This window comes from Homalodisca vitripennis, chromosome 3 (assembly GCF_021130785.1).
Source record: "Homalodisca vitripennis isolate AUS2020 chromosome 3, UT_GWSS_2.1, whole genome shotgun sequence".
NCBI classification, from domain to species: Eukaryota; Metazoa; Arthropoda; class Insecta; order Hemiptera; family Cicadellidae; genus Homalodisca; species Homalodisca vitripennis.
The window spans coordinates 19,739,687-19,746,220 of NC_060209.1; positions in this window are offsets into that span (position 1 = coordinate 19,739,687).

Below are 6,534 nucleotides of genomic sequence, written 5' to 3' on the forward strand. Positions count from 1 at the left end.
TCATCGACTTGTCATGAAAAAGCCATCAAATGGTAAGGACTAAAAAAAACCTCTAATCATTGAAACATACAACGCCAACACAAGTGTGCAGTTGATACTTTGGAATCAAATGTGCCATCAAATGACGTGCAGCCGAAAGACGAGGCGTGGCCATCATGTGTATTTTATGTTGGCATGATATTCCAATGTAAATTTAACACTATGTAATATGGTGAACATTGGCCCAAAACCGCTTTTAGAGAAACTATGCAATGCAACATCCAATATGACACCCCCCCCTCATCACACCATGGCTGTCAGCACCCGTAGATCTACCTAAACTTGGCCAAGAAAACTCCGCCAATAATTGCTGAAATAATTAAGCACCTCTTCAAACAAAACAAAGTTAATGTCCCTCAGCACCACCGTCGATAAAATTTAAGGCACCTCTTCAACAAAACAAGTTAAAATGCTCCCTGCAGCACACCGTCGAACAATTTGTGGAAATATATGTTCCATCAGCAAAACAGAGGATGACGGTCATCATTATGCTGCCGATGTGCCAGCCAATCTGTGCAAAGCATCGCGGTAGATGCTGTGTCCATAGTTAAAGATAGATTTAAAAACCGTAGACTTAGTTTAAAAGGTTTACTAAGCTGTATTATAAGTGTGTATACGTAATTTGAATGGCATTTTTTTTAAATAAAATGTATTTTATTTGTACATTCTTTATATCTTGTCGAATTTTTTACAATTCGTTGCTTTAAAACGTAATTTATTTGAAACACCGTTAGCTCTCTAGGGTTAAGGTCTATTATGAAATAGGTCACTTATCCACTATAAACACCTCGTGACGCAAGTGAAGGCCTTACCCAGAACGCGCTCCTGGTTTCTCTGTCACATAATAAAACACATGTAGCAGCAGCTAGAAGAGGAACATCCATCTCGTGCAGACGACATCTTCAAGAGTGGCTGCCTAAAATGTTTAAGAACATTGTGTGCAAAATATTTTCATGATATAGCAAAAATATACACCGAAGTTTATACAACAAAGTTCCAGAAACAATGTTTATAAACATTTTTGTTTCCAGGTAAACGCGGCTTAAGGACAGTGGCCTTATTTTTGTGTCCAACATCTTCCCACATTTTCTATAAATCAGAAAGCATTGCATTATTATAATTACTAAAGGTGCTTCTAACAGTGCAAGAACCTTAAATTTACATGTTTCTATGTTTATTAAATTATTATGCAAGCACATAGAGAGTATTAGTGTTTGTACACACGCTCATGCCTTGTCTGAAAATCTGTATTCGCATTACTCCACCTTATGTTATGTTATATGGTGCTTTAGTGGATGCTGTAATTAGGAAGGGAATGACACTAGACCTTCGATAATACATCCGTATATTACCTTCATCTTCTCGCTTGCAGGAGGCTATATTTTCTTCCTACCACTGATTTTACAGGAAGATATTCCCACTTTCATGCTAGTGTCTACCTGTCTAAACTGAGTGCAAGAATAAGGTACTAAACACTAACTGTACCGTTAGTAGCAACCAATAGCAGAGGGCTTTTATAGATATGTTCGTTATATCTGGTCAGTGTTTCTATTTCAATTCTCAAACTCTGCTCAATTCTATGATGTCCGTTATTTAAGATATATCACCTTGTTTCTTAGTTCTGATAGTACGTATATTTACTTGATAAAATACTGCAAAATTCTTCAATTAACATCTTTTATTTATCGATGTCTAAAACAGCATAATCTTTTATATTTCCTGGAGTTTCGTGAGCCCAATCTAAAAAGCAGGGTAGTAAATGAGAAAGAAATTATAATAACGACAATAGCACAATACTAAAACGAATATCACAGACTTTGATATTTGACACAGAATATCACAGAATATCACAGACAAGAATAAAACGTTTTGGTTTGTAGTTTTTACCTTTAATTGGAGAAATACTTTTTATGTAGTCTAATAAAATTATAGTAACAGTAAAGTTCAGTAAGATTTTAGATGTTTAACTTGATGGAGTTGTTGTAATTTAAAACATTTTTTTAAAGCACATTATGTTATTGTTGAATCAAATTTCTTACAACTTTATATTTCATTTATAAAACAGACACAACAACATCTGTGTAAAAATGTGTTTGGTTGCACCTAATGTGCAAAATATCTAATGCTATAATCCATATATGATAAAATTTATCGACCTCACAGTTTATACTTGTAACTTGAATAAACACAAGTTTACAAGATGTCTTGTGCCTCATTTAAGTATTGTATTAAAAAATCTTCAAACAATAGAACCTAAATAAAACAACAGGTATAGAGAAAATACAATTCTAAAAAGGATGAAGTACTACACAATGGTGAGGATCGTGCTTAGTTAGATGACACTAGAAACGAGAGACAGCAGTACATTATTATAATTATAATTACGTGCAATGCAACCTGCACAATTCATTCCCCCATTCAGCGGTATTGAATGCACTCTGTATGGCTGAACTCGTGAATAACATCAGCTGGAATGCTGTGTCAGACACTGGCAAAATAAACTGTTCATTAGTATTGAAATCCGGTAAATACCGAGTAAAACACGGCCATCATGAGTGGCGCTGCTTCTGTAGCGTTCTCAACAGACAATTGGTTAATGTAGTGAATTATAAACTCAGTGACTAGTACAGCTCAATATTTGTGATGACAATGAGATAGCAATACAATCATTAAACATTTTAGCAGTTCATTACCTAATTATTTGCTTTTAATATTTGTCCAGAAGTAAAGGTCCGTACAATGTATAATGCAATTTCGTCAGTAATATCCGTGCTGAAAACTTTCTTCTAAATATCAAATGGTTCAGGACATCAATAAATTATCTACATTATAAGTTTTTTTAAACTAGCTTATTTCTATAAATTTCAAAGTATATACCTTGGCTCTATTTTGAGGCAAACCATTAGATATTCATATACCATAAATCCTCGCAGATGTGAGTTTTCCTTCCTCTGGATTCCAGTAACATGTAAAAAGATTGCCGCTCATAATAATATTCTCTTTATGTTTTGACATAACCATCATTCCGTTACCCCTAGTCAGCTAAATATCTTTTAAAACTATGTAATTCAATCAAACTCTTCATTATTTACAATTGTTTCAGAGAAACTCGATTTTCCTTTGGCGCCCAACTTCTGAGTAACAACGCCTAGAGACATCCCCATCAAATTTTGCATCAGGATATGTTCAATAAACATGTACATATGTTCCCCAATGAGATTCATATTATATTTTTTCTAAGAAAATCAGAATAACAACGGTATTTGTTATTTTTTTTAGAGATGTGATCGATATTACGTTGCGACTTAGCCTTAGATACGTATGTCAAACTGATTTAATACAACGTGACGTAAAGTTTAACATCGAAGTTCAATGGTTTATCGAGTATATTGGTTTATCGTAGTGAAAAGAAGGAGGGAATACTTAATATATATATATATATCTTTCCTAATATTAGTGTACTTAAAGATAAATTTAGGTACTTAAAACATAATTCACAAAAATCAGATTTATCTTATGTAAAACTAACTGTACAAGTACTAAGTATTTACTGCTCACAAGGAGGACGTACATTATTTTGCTAGTGACAATTATCGTTGTAAAGTTATAACAGTATAATATTAAGCGATAAAACCAATGTCATATAAAACATCTCTAGGCTAAAGAGCTTTTCATTTTACTGTATTTCATAAAACCTGGTGTCTTGAATTTCGGAGAACAGCAAGACAATATATTCAAAACCTGAAGGCTGTTCAGTATCATTTATTGGACAATTTTCCCTTACTTCAGTGGTTTCACATGTATGAATATTAGTTTTTTCATTTATTGCTTACAGAGAATGATAATTTTAGGTATTTCGGTTTACAAGATTGGCATAATAATGCCTGATAATTAAAAGCTCAGATTTGAGCAGTTATTTGAAAATATAATATGTGTCTAGCATTTACCCACGGTTTCGCCTGCAATTCCTCTGCATTACATTGCAACTAACATTGCAACACATGTATTTGATTGAATCGTTCCAAACTATGTCAGTAACAATGAATCTATTTTAGACCAATCTGAAGAAACCCCAAAGTCGAAGACCTTAGCTACCTTAGGGAAAGGGTTTATGATAGAGTACAATAGAGTAAAATATGGATGCAATGTCCCTCGATAATTTTATGTTAATCAAAACTCTCATTTGACACACACACACACACACACACACACACTTATATCAAAGTCTACTTATATCAAAAGACAACTAAGATGGATTTTATAACAATCTTTAAGTATTTAGTAAACTTTATATAGTAACTTTGTATTTTGTATCTTCATCCCAGTACTGACCCAGCACTGCATACTTAACTTGTGCTAAAATGTACCTGCACAGGTAAAAGTATATTTTTACAATCAATAATTATTTTATTATCTGGATATGTACTAACTCTGTACTTAACAGCGTTTTCAGAAAAGGTTTGAATAAGAAGTGTTGTTACTATCAGATTCACCTTATGTTTTTACACTATAAATGTAAACTACTTGAAAATAGCGGGTTAATTTATCAAACATATGGCTTTTCTGTCCAAAAATTGATTATACAGAACAGTTTATTATATTTAACAGGCTCTGTCAATTAATTATATTTGTTTACTCTAATGCAACGCAAGAGACTAAGATAGGGTTTTCCGCTAACTTGAAACCAGTGGAGCGTAGATCGGAAAAGTTTTGAAGTACCAATAGGCCTATATATCGTAACGAAAGATGTTAATAGTGTCCATACAATATTTCAGTACAATTAAGCTTTCTTCTCACGCTAAATTTAGAGTTCATGTTAACGAATTCTAAGCTAAAAGTCACTTCCAAGGTTTCCGGTCACTTAGTGTAAAGAGCAGCGCTGCACTTGGTGTAATGAGGTACTTGTAAACACACGCGTTCTTGGTGAAAGCGTGACACAGGTGGCAAACTTGAACGTTAGCGTTACCGTAATTTGGAAATTACTGACTTTAACCACATCGCAATCAAGGACTTCTGGTGATGAGAAGAGTATATGTTACATGTTCCTTTAATTTTAAAATCTTTCGACCAGACAGATTTTAATTGGAATTTATTGTTCCGACTGTTCACTGTACTGACCATTGATTATTCAGGGGGAACTGCACATTGATGAGTAAGTTTTAAATGTGGCCAAACATAACCTTGCAACGAAACTTTTTACAGTTAGTGAATAAACTGTACTCAAGACCTTCGTTGCAAGTTATTCAACGGCTGCGACTGATATGTAAGCTACACGCCGCTTAAGTCCAAGGCTTACTCCCTTATATTTAGGCTAGCAACAGTTTTTAACATTAAAGAAGCTCCACCCACTCTAACAACCATACTCCCCAGTAGACTAAACCTTTTTCCAAACCTTTTATCTGACGCCTGGAAATCTGCGGTTAGTGATGTCCCTCTCCTGGATATCCTTGGGATTTCTGAGATGAAAATTATTATTTGCTGCACCAAGAGTAGGTAAGTCTGTCAGAATTGAATCCTCCTGGGGAAAACCAGGAAATCCTCCTTACCGTATTTAAATTTAAAACATTATTATTGAATCTCAATTGAATATTAAAAAATACTAACGAGTTCCACAATAATGTCAGTTTGCATGACATTTTATAACAAAAGAAGTTTAAATCACTCCCATTTTAAGCCCCATCATATGTTACAAAGACAATTAAAATGATTTATTTTGTTATCTCAGGTAGTAAAATTGTATATTTTTTTAATTTACAGATTTCACTTATAAACTTAAATTTTGAAAGCCTCCACTTTTAATGCAAAGTATAATTGGGGAATGGTAAAAAAAGTAATATATCGTTTTTTCTTAATTTTTTGTCCTGTAAGTGAAATAGTTTGGTTTTGAACCGTAAAAAAACTGTTTCAAATGACGTTTTAATGTAATTTAAAGATATACAGATGGTTTGCAGGAAATAAAACCAACATAATTTTTGTTGAAACTTTTCTGTAAACCGCCATCGAGCATTTTATCACATTAGCAATCACATACCACCCACCGCACTCACGTTAACTGGAACATTTTGATTTGTTTCATGGTTCATTTGAAAGGCCATGTACAATTGTTTTTAAATCACAATAAATTCCACAAGCCTTTTTGATATTTTTTCGGGTGCTTCAAAATCACAGATCGATGTTATGAAAATAAGCAGCAGGTTAAATTTATTAGTTATTTTTGTCTGATTATCTTCTTTACTTAAATATAATTCTAATATTTTCGTGTTGATTTCAGTGAAACCCAAAAATATAGGGCAAATTATCATTTGTGGTATTATTAAAGTATTATATTTAAATTCATTTACAAAGTGTTGAAGTTATTTTCTACATAGTATTTAAAATTATACTTGAGAGTTATCTATTTTGAAATTAGCGAGATTTAGAGTCATGTCCTCACACTGATCGATAATTCGCCTTCACAATTCAAAAACGAGGTTGTGTAAAGGTTCAAAGACTTGC